Below are 10313 nucleotides of genomic sequence, written 5' to 3' on the forward strand. Positions count from 1 at the left end.
AGTTCAATAATGTTCAGCTGTGTGGCACATGATCTGTCACATGATCTCAGTATATATAGCCCTGTTCTGAAAGGCCCCAGAGTCTGCAACACCACTAAGCAAGGGGCACCACCAAGTAAGTGGCACCATGAAGAGCAAGGAGCTCTCCAAACAGGTCAGGGACAAAGTTGTGGAGAAGTACAGATCAGGGTTGGGTTATAAAAAATATCAGAAACTTTGAACATCCCACAGAGCATCATTAAATCGATTATTTAAAAAAATTGAAAGAATCTGGCACCACAACAAACCTGCCAAGAGAGGGCCGCCCACCAAAACTCACGGATCAGGCAAGGATGGCAATAATCAGAGAGGCAACAAAGAGACCGAAAGTAACCCTGAAGGAGCTGCAAAGCTCCACAGCGGAGATTGGAGTATCTGTCCATAGGACCACTTTAAGTCGCACACACCACAGAGCTGGGCTTTCCAGAAGAGTGGCCAGAATAAAGTCATTGCTTAAAGAAAAAAATAAGCAAACACCTTTGGTGTTCACCAAAAGGCATGTGGGAGACTCCCCAAATATATGGAGGAAGGTACTCTGGTCAGATGAGACAAAAATGTAGCTTTTTGTCCATCAAGGACAACCCTATGTCTGGTGCAAACCCAACACCTCTCATCACCCCGAGAATTACATCCCCACCGTGAAGCATGGTGGTGGCAGTATCATGCTGTGGCATTGTGTTTCATCAGCAGGGACTGGGAAACTGGTCAGAATTGAAGAAATGATGGATGGCGCTAAAATACAGGGAAATTCTTGAGGGAAACCTTTTTCAGTCTTCCAGAGATTTGAGACTGGGACGGAGGTTCACCTTCCAACAGGACAATGACCCTACGCATACTGTTAAAGCAACACTTGTGTGGTTTAAGTGGAAACATTTAAATGTCTTGGAATGGCCTAGTCAAAGCCCAGACCTCAATCCAATTGAGAATCTGTGGTATGATTTAAAGATTGCTGTACACCAGCGGAACCCGTCCATCCCACCCAACTTGAAGGAGCTGGAGCAGAATGGGCAATAATCCCAGTGGCTAGATTTGCCAAGTTTATAGAGACGTACCCCAAAAGACTTGCAGCTGTAATTGGTATAAAAGGTGGCTCTAGAAAGTATTGACTTTGCGGGGTGAATAGTTATGCACATTCAAGTTTTCTGTTTTTTTTTTTAAATCTTATTTCTTGTTTGTTTCACAATAAAAAATATTTAGCATCTTCAAAGTGGTAGGCATGTTGTGTAAATCAAATGACACTAACCCCCACAAAAAAAACTATTTTAATTCCAGGGTGTAAGGCAACAAAATAGGAAAAATGCCAGGGGGTGAATACTTTTTACTTTACCGTCGAGCCACTTCATATTATAAATAGCTTTCTTGGTTTTAGATCTTTATTTTTGAGTCCATTTTTGTGCAAAATATTTAAATTTGCCTTTCTAACTTCAGTAGCAACGGAGTGTGCAGTTTTCTCCACCAGAGTGGTGGAATGGCCAACGCTGACGATAACGGGGACTTTTTTTTTGTTGACGAACCCCTTTCATTCTCTAGGGGTACACGATGCAAATTAAAAGAGTCGACCTCTGCCTGAGATCAGTTTCATGAAGAAGGATGAAAAGGTGAGGGATGTTCAATGCCAACTGGTATAAAAAAATAGCTGGTTAACAAGGAGCTTTTCATGCCGTTATGTCTTACCTGTTTTTGCAAAATCTGAGCCTTGGTCGAAAGGTGACCCGAAGAACGTTGATCGTCCAACAGGCAGCATATAAATGCCCAAATCAGATTCATGTTTCTGGGAGGGAAAAAAAAAAAAGCTGCATCGATCATGACGAAGGTCTGCGTATTCAAACTTTGCTTTTTTAGAGAATCTGGTAAGTTCCTTCGACAAGGGAAAATACAATGAGCAGAGGTAATTACACATGAATACATTTTTTATTAAAAGTAATTCAAGTTGAAACTACCAAAGTTAATGATATATTGCCTGTAGATTTTTCTGTTAATTACACAAATTTCTGAAGATTCTGCAGACTTTGGTAAATTACCGAGGTAGGTAAGAGGTAGGTACCCTAGGTAAAAGCAGGCTCCTTTTCGTCAGCTCATCCAGAGGAGGTAGGAGAATATCTACCCCTACAGAGTGCTGTTGAGGATTTCATTGCAAAACAGTGTGTTTTAATCAGTGATTTGGTGACTTAAATATATTTAGAAAAGTTTTATCTAAAAAAAAAAATTATAGCCTTTTCAATGTTTTTTACTATAAAAAAAAATGTTTGAATGAATTTCACTGAGTAGGATGCTTCCTCCTCTGAGTAGCCTCCACTGGCAAACACACACACACACACACACACACACACACACACACACACACACACACACACACACACACACACACACACACACACACACACACACACACACACACACACACACACACACACACACACACACTGTCCCTTTCACAATACGTTGATTTAAAAGACGTGATCTGAGTAAGGCTTGAATAGTGATGTGTTATAGAGATATCTCAGCTGGCTCTGTGCGCTACACCACGTATTCCTGCACATTAACAAAGGAGCATATTTAGTCTGTTGATTTATACAAGTCCTATTTTCATTTTCTCAGACTTTTCTGTTAACATTTCTGCACGTCCCCACCTTATATTCATTTCCTGACCCACCAAATATGTATTTTTGAACGACGAGGGGAAAAAAAGGAGAAAGAGAAATTCCCAAAATACAAAGCGAGATAGATTGTTTGATGTAATAAGAGGACTGTAGCGCAGACAACCAGAAGAGTCTTTTGTGGTCTGTGTGTGGGAACATAAATCTGATGTGGTGATTCCCCACGCAAACCTCTCACTCAATGCTATCAGCAGTGCACACACTGAGTTAGGGTGTGTGTGTGTGTGTGTGTGTGTGTGTGTGTGTGTGTGTGTGTGTGTGTGTGTGTGTGTGTGTGTGTGTGTGTGTGTGTGTGTGTGTGTGTGTGTGAGAAAGATGCTATCAGTGCTGATCTTATTGGGACTTGGCTGGCGTTCATGGCTCAGCTGATAACAGGGGATGTGGACACACACACACACACAAACACACACATACAACACACGAACAATCTAGTGCCAGTGGCCTGCAATGCACTACAACTGACCTTTACCAATATCTGGGGCTGGAACACATTGACACACACACACACACACAAACTGGAGGTCTGGGGTGGGTCTGGTAGGGAGGTTGGGGAACAGGTTATTCACACTGGGGGTCTGGGGTGGGACTGGTAGGGAGGTTGGGGAACAGGTTATTCACACTGGGGATCTGGGGTGGGCCTGGTAGGGAGGTTGGGGAACAGGTTATTCACACTGGAGATCTGGGGTGGGACTGGTAGGGAGGTTGGGGAACAGGTTATTCACACTGGGGATCTGGGGTGGGACTGGTAGGGAGGTTGGGGAACAGGTTATTCACACTGGGGATCTGGGGTGGGACTGGTAGGGAGGTTGGGGAACAGGTTATTCACACTGGGGATCTGGGGTGGGACTGGTAGGGAGGTTGGGGAACAGGTTATTCACACTGGGGATCTGGGGTGGGACTGGTAGGGAGGTTGGGGAACAGGTTATTCACACTGGGGATCTGGGGTGGGACTGGTAGGGAGGTTGGGGAACAGGTTATTCACACTGGGGATCTGGGGTGGGACTGGTAGGGAGGTTGGGGAACAGGTTATTCACACTGGGGATCTGGGGTGGGACTGGTTGGGAGGTTGGGGAACAGGTTATTCACACTGGGGATCTGGGGTGGGACTGGTAGGGAGGTTGGGGAACAGGTTATTCACACTGGGGTCTGGGGTGGGACTGGTAGGGAGGTTGGGGAACAGGTTATTCACACTGGGGATCTGGGGTGGGACTGGTAGGGAGGTTGGGGAACAGGTTATTCACACTGGGGTCTGGGGTGGGACTGGTAGGGAGGTTGGGGAACAGGTTATTCACACTGGGGTCTGGGGTGGGACTGGTAGGGAGGTTGGGGAACAGGTTATTCACACTGGGGATCTGGGGTGGGACTGGTAGGGAGGTTGGGGAACAGGTTATTCACACTGGGGATCTGGGGTGGGACTGGTAGGGAGGTTGGGGAACAGGTTATTCACACTGGGGGTCTGGGGTGGGACTGGTAGGGAGGTTGGGGAACAGGTTATTCACACTGGGGATCTGGGGTGGGACTGGTAGGGAGGTTGGGGAACAGGTTATTCACACTGGGGATCTGGGGTGGGACTGGTAGGGAGGTTGGGGAACAGGTTATTCACACTGGGGATCTGGGGTGGGACTGGTAGGGAGGTTGGGGAACAGGTTATTCACACTGGGGATCTGGGGTGGGACTGGTAGGGAGGTTGGGGAACAGGTTATTCACACTGGGGATCTGGGGTGGGACTGGTAGGGAGGTTGGGGAACAGGTTATTCACACTGGGGGTCTGGGGTGGGACTGGTAGGGAGGTTGGGGAACAGGTTATTCACACTGGGGTCTGGGGTGGGACTGGTAGGGAGGTTGGGGAACAGGTTATTCACACTGGGGATCTGGGGTGGGACTGGTAGGGAGGTTGGGGAACAGGTTATTCACACTGGGGGTCTGGGGTGGGACTGGTAGGGAGGTTGGGGAACAGGTTATTCACACTGGGGGTCTGGGGTGGGACTGGTAGGGAGGTTGGGGAACAGGTTATTCACACTGGGGATCTGGGGTGGGACTGGTAGGGAGGTTGGGGAACAGGTTATTCACACTGGGGTCTGGGGTGGGACTGGTAGGGAGGTTGGGGAACAGGTTATTCACACTGGGGATCTGGGGTGGGACTGGTAGGGAGGTTGGGGAACAGGTTATTCACACTGGGGATCTGGGGTGGGACTGGTAGGGAGGTTGGGGAACAGGTTATTCACACTGGGGATCTGGGGTGGGACTGGTAGGGAGGTTGGGGAACAGGTTATTCACACTGGGGATCTGGGGTGGGACTGGTAGGGAGGTTGGGGAACAGGTTATTCACACTGGGGATCTGGGGTGGGACTGGTAGGGAGGTTGGGGAACAGGTTATTCACACTGGGGATCTGGGGTGGGACTGGTAGGGAGGTTGGGGAACAGGTTATTCACACTGGGGATCTGGGGTGGGACTGGTAGGGAGGTTGGGGAACAGGTTATTCACACTGGGGATCTGGGGTGGGACTGGTAGGGAGGTTGGGGAACAGGTTATTCACACTGGGGATCTGGGGTGGGACTGGTAGGGAGGTTGGGGAACAGGTTATTCACACTGGGGATCTGGGGTGGGACTGGTAGGGAGGTTGGGGAACAGGTTATTCACACTGGGGATCTGGGGTGGGACTGGTAGGGAGGTTGGGGAACAGGTTATTCACACTGGGGATCTGGGGTGGGACTGGTAGGGAGGTTGGGGAACAGGTTATTCACACTGGGGATCTGGGGTGGGACTGGTAGGGAGGTTGGGGAACAGGTTATTCACACTGGGGATCTGGGGTGGGACTGGTTGGGAGGTTGGGGAACAGGTTATTCACACTGGGGATCTGGGGTGGGACTGGTAGGGAGGTTGGGGAACAGGTTATTCACACTGGGGGTCTGGGGTGGGACTGGTAGGGAGGTTGGGGAACAGGTTATTCACACTGGGGATCTGGGGTGGGACTGGTAGGGAGGTTGGGGAACAGGTTATTCACACTGGGGGTCTGGGGTGGGACTGGTAGGGAGGTTGGGGAACAGGTTATTCACACTGGGGTCTGGGGTGGGACTGGTAGGGAGGTTGGGGAACAGGTTATTCACACTGGGGATCTGGGGTGGGACTGGTAGGGAGGTTGGGGAACAGGTTATTCACACTGGGGATCTGGGGTGGGACTGGTAGGGAGGTTGGTGAACAGGTTATTCACACTGGGGATCTGGGGTGGGACTGGTAGGGAGGTTGGGGAAAAGGTTATTCACACTGGGGGTCTGGGGTGGGACTGGTAGGGAGGTTGGGGAACAGGTTATTCACACTGGGGATCTGGGGTGGGACTGGTAGGGAGGTTGGGGAACAGGTTATTCACACTGGGGATCTGGGGTGGGACTGGTAGGGAGGTTGGGGAACAGGTTATTCACACTGGGGATCTGGGGTGGGACTGGTAGGGAGGTTGGGGAACAGGTTATTCACACTGGGGATCTGGGGTGGGACTGGTAGGGAGGTTGGGGAACAGGTTATTCACACTGGGGATCTGGGGTGGGACTGGTAGGGTGGTTGGGGAACAGGTTATTCACACTGGGGTCTGGGGTGGGACTGGTAGAGAGGTTGGGGAACAGGTTATTCACACTGGGGGTCTGGGGTGGGACTGGTAGGGAGGTTGGGGAACAGGTTATTCACACTGGGGATCTGGGGTGGGACTGGTAGGGAGGTTGGGGAACAGGTTATTCACACTGGGGTCTGGGGTGGGACTGGTAGGGAGGTTGGGGAACAGGTTATTCACACTGGGGTCTGGGGTGGGACTGGTAGGGAGGTTGGGGAACAGGTTATTCACATTGGGGATCTGGGGTGGGACTGGTAGGGAGGTTGGGGAACAGGTTATTCACACTGGGGATCTGGGGTGGGACTGGTAGGGAGGTTGGGGGACAGGTTATTCACACTGGGGGTCTGGGGTGGGACTGGTAGGGAGGTTGGGGAACAGGTTATTCACACTGGGGATCTGGGGTGGGACTGGTAGGGAGGTTGGGGAACAGGTTATTCACACTGGGGATCTGGGGTGGGACTGGTAGGGAGGTTGGGAACAGGTTATTCACACTGGGGATCTGGGGTGGGACTGGTAGGGAGGTTGGGGAACAGGTTATTCACACTGGGGATCTGGGGTGGGACTGGTAGGGAGGTTGGGGAACAGGTTATTCACACTGGGGATCTGGGGTGGGACTGGTAGGGAGGTTGGGGAACAGGTTATTCACACTGGGGATCTGGGGTGGGACTGGTAGGGAGGTTGGGGAACAGGTTATTCACACTGGGGATCTGGGGTGGGACTGGTAGGGAGGTTGGGGAACAGGTTATTCACACTGGGGATCTGGGGTGGGACTGGTTGGGAGGTTGGGGAACAGGTTATTCACACTGGGGATCTGGGGTGGGACTGGTAGGGAGGTTGGGGAACAGGTTATTCACACTGGGGGTCTGGGGTGGGACTGGTAGGGAGGTTGGGGAACAGGTTATTCACACTGGGGATCTGGGGTGGGACTGGTAGGGAGGTTGGGGAACAGGTTATTCACACTGGGGTCTGGGGTGGGACTGGTAGGGAGGTTGGGGAACAGGTTATTCACACTGGGGGTCTGGGGTGGGACTGGTAGGGAGGTTGGGGAACAGGTTATTCACACTGGGGATCTGGGGTGGGACTGGTAGGGAGGTTGGGGAACAGGTTATTCACACTGGGGATCTGGGGTGGGACTGGTAGGGAGGTTGGTGAACAGGTTATTCACACTGGGGATCTGGGGTGGGACTGGTAGGGAGGTTGGGGAAAAGGTTATTCACACTGGGGGTCTGGGGTGGGACTGGTAGGGAGGTTGGGGAACAGGTTATTCACACTGGGGATCTGGGGTGGGACTGGTAGGGAGGTTGGGGAACAGGTTATTCACACTGGGGATCTGGGGTGGGACTGGTAGGGAGGTTGGGGAACAGGTTATTCACACTGGGGATCTGGGGTGGGACTGGTAGGGAGGTTGGGGAACAGGTTATTCACACTGGGGATCTGGGGTGGGACTGGTAGGGAGGTTGGGGAACAGGTTATTCACACTGGGGATCTGGGGTGGGACTGGTAGGGTGGTTGGGGAACAGGTTATTCACACTGGGGGTCTGGGGTGGGACTGGTAGAGAGGTTGGGGAACAGGTTATTCACACTGGGGGTCTGGGGTGGGACTGGTAGGGAGGTTGGGGAACAGGTTATTCACACTGGGGATCTGGGGTGGGACTGGTAGGGAGGTTGGGGAACAGGTTATTCACACTGGGGGTCTGGGGTGGGACTGGTAGGGAGGTTGGGGAACAGGTTATTCACACTGGGGTCTGGGGTGGGACTGGTAGGGAGGTTGGGGAACAGGTTATTCACATTGGGGATCTGGGGTGGGACTGGTAGGGAGGTTGGGGAACAGGTTATTCACACTGGGGATCTGGGGTGGGACTGGTAGGGAGGTTGGGAACAGGTTATTCACACTGGGGTCTGGGGTGGGACTGGTAGGGAGGTTGGGGAACAGGTTATTCACACTGGGGATCTGGGGTGGGACTGGTAGGGAGGTTGGGGAACAGGTTATTCACACTGGGGATCTGGGGTGGGACTGGTAGGGAGGTTGGGAACAGGTTATTCACACTGGGGATCTGGGGTGGGACTGGTAGGGAGGTTGGGGAACAGGTTATTCACACTGGGGATCTGGGGTGGGACTGGTAGGGAGGTTGGGGAACAGGTTATTCACACTGGGGATCTGGGGTGGGACTGGTAGGGAGGTTGGGGAACAGGTTATTCACACTGGGGATCTGGGGTGGGACTGGTAGGGAGGTTGGGGAACAGGTTATTCACACTGGGGATCTGGGGTGGGACTGGTAGGGAGGTTGGGGAACAGGTTATTCACACTGGGGATCTGGGGTGGGACTGGTAGGGAGGTTGGGGAACAGGTTATTCACACTGGGGTCTGGGGTGGGACTGGTAGGGAGGTTGGGGAACAGGTTATTCACACTGGGGTCTGGGGTGGGACTGGTAGGGAGGTTGGGGAACAGGTTATTCACACTGGGGATCTGGGGTGGGACTGGTAGGGAGGTTGGGGAACAGGTTATTCACACTGGGGTCTGGGGTGGGACTGGTAGGGAGGTTGGGGAACAGGTTATTCACACTGGGGATCTGGGGTGGGACTGGTAGGGAGGTTGGGGAACAGGTTATTCACACTGGGGATCTGGGGTGGGACTGGTAGGGAGGTTGGGGAACAGGTTATTCACACTGGGGATCTGGGGTGGGACTGGTAGGGAGGTTGGGGAACAGGTTATTCACACTGGGGATCTGGGGTGGGACTGGTAGGGAGGTTGGGGAACAGGTTATTCACACTGGGGATCTGGGGTGGGACTGGTAGGGAGGTTGGGGAACAGGTTATTCACACTGGGGATCTGGGGTGGGACTGGTAGGGAGGTTGGGGAACAGGTTATTCACACTGGGGATCTGGGGTGGGACTGGTAGGGAGGTTGGGGAACAGGTTATTCACACTGGGGATCTGGGGTGGGACTGGTAGGGAGGTTGGGGAACAGGTTATTCACACTGGGGATCTGGGGTGGGACTGGTAGGGAGGTTGGGGAACAGGTTATTCACACTGGGGATCTGGGGTGGGACTGGTAGGGAGGTTGGGGAACAGGTTATTCACACTGGGGATCTGGGGTGGGACTGGTAGGGAGGTTGGGGAACAGGTTATTCACACTGGGGATCTGGGGTGGGACTGGTAGGGAGGTTGGGGAACAGGTTATTCACACTGGGGATCTGGGGTGGGACTGGTAGGGAGGTTGGGGAACAGGTTATTCACACTGGGGATCTGGGGTGGGACTGGTAGGGAGGTTGGGGAACAGGTTATTCACACTGGGGATCTGGGGTGGGACTGGTAGGGAGGTTGGGGAACAGGTTATTCACACTGGGGATCTGGGGTGGGACTGGTAGGGAGGTTGGGGAACAGGTTATTCACACTGGGGATCTGGGGTGGGACTGGTAGGGAGGTTGGGGAACAGGTTATTCACACTGGGGATCTGGGGTGGGACTGGTAGGGAGGTTGGGGAACAGGTTATTCACACTGGGGTCTGGGGTGGGACTGGTAGGGAGGTTGGGGAACAGGTTATTCACACTGGGGATCTGGGGTGGGACTGGTAGGGAGGTTGGGGAACAGGTTATTCACACTGGGGATCTGGGGTGGGACTGGTAGGGACTGGTAACAGGTTATTCACACTGGGGGTCTGGGGTGGGACTGGTAGGGAGGTTGGGGAACAGGTTATTCACACTGGGGGTCTGGGGTGGGACTGGTAGGGAGGTTGGGGAACAGGTTATTCACACTGGGGATCTGGGGTGGGACTGGTAGGGAGGTTGGGGAACAGGTTATTCACACTGGGGATCTGGGGTGGGACTGGTAGGGAGGTTGGGAACAGGTTATTCACACTGGGGATCTGGGGTGGGACTGGTAGGGAGGTTGGGGAACAGGTTATTCACACTGGGGATCTGGGGTGGGACTGGTAGGGAGGTTGGGGAACAGGTTATTCACACTGGGGATCTGGGGTGGGACTGGTAGGGAGGTTGGGGAACAGGTTATTCACAC

Source organism: Oncorhynchus tshawytscha, unplaced genomic scaffold (assembly GCF_018296145.1).
Source record: "Oncorhynchus tshawytscha isolate Ot180627B unplaced genomic scaffold, Otsh_v2.0 Un_contig_3312_pilon_pilon, whole genome shotgun sequence".
NCBI lineage: Eukaryota > Metazoa > Chordata > Actinopteri > Salmoniformes > Salmonidae > Oncorhynchus > Oncorhynchus tshawytscha.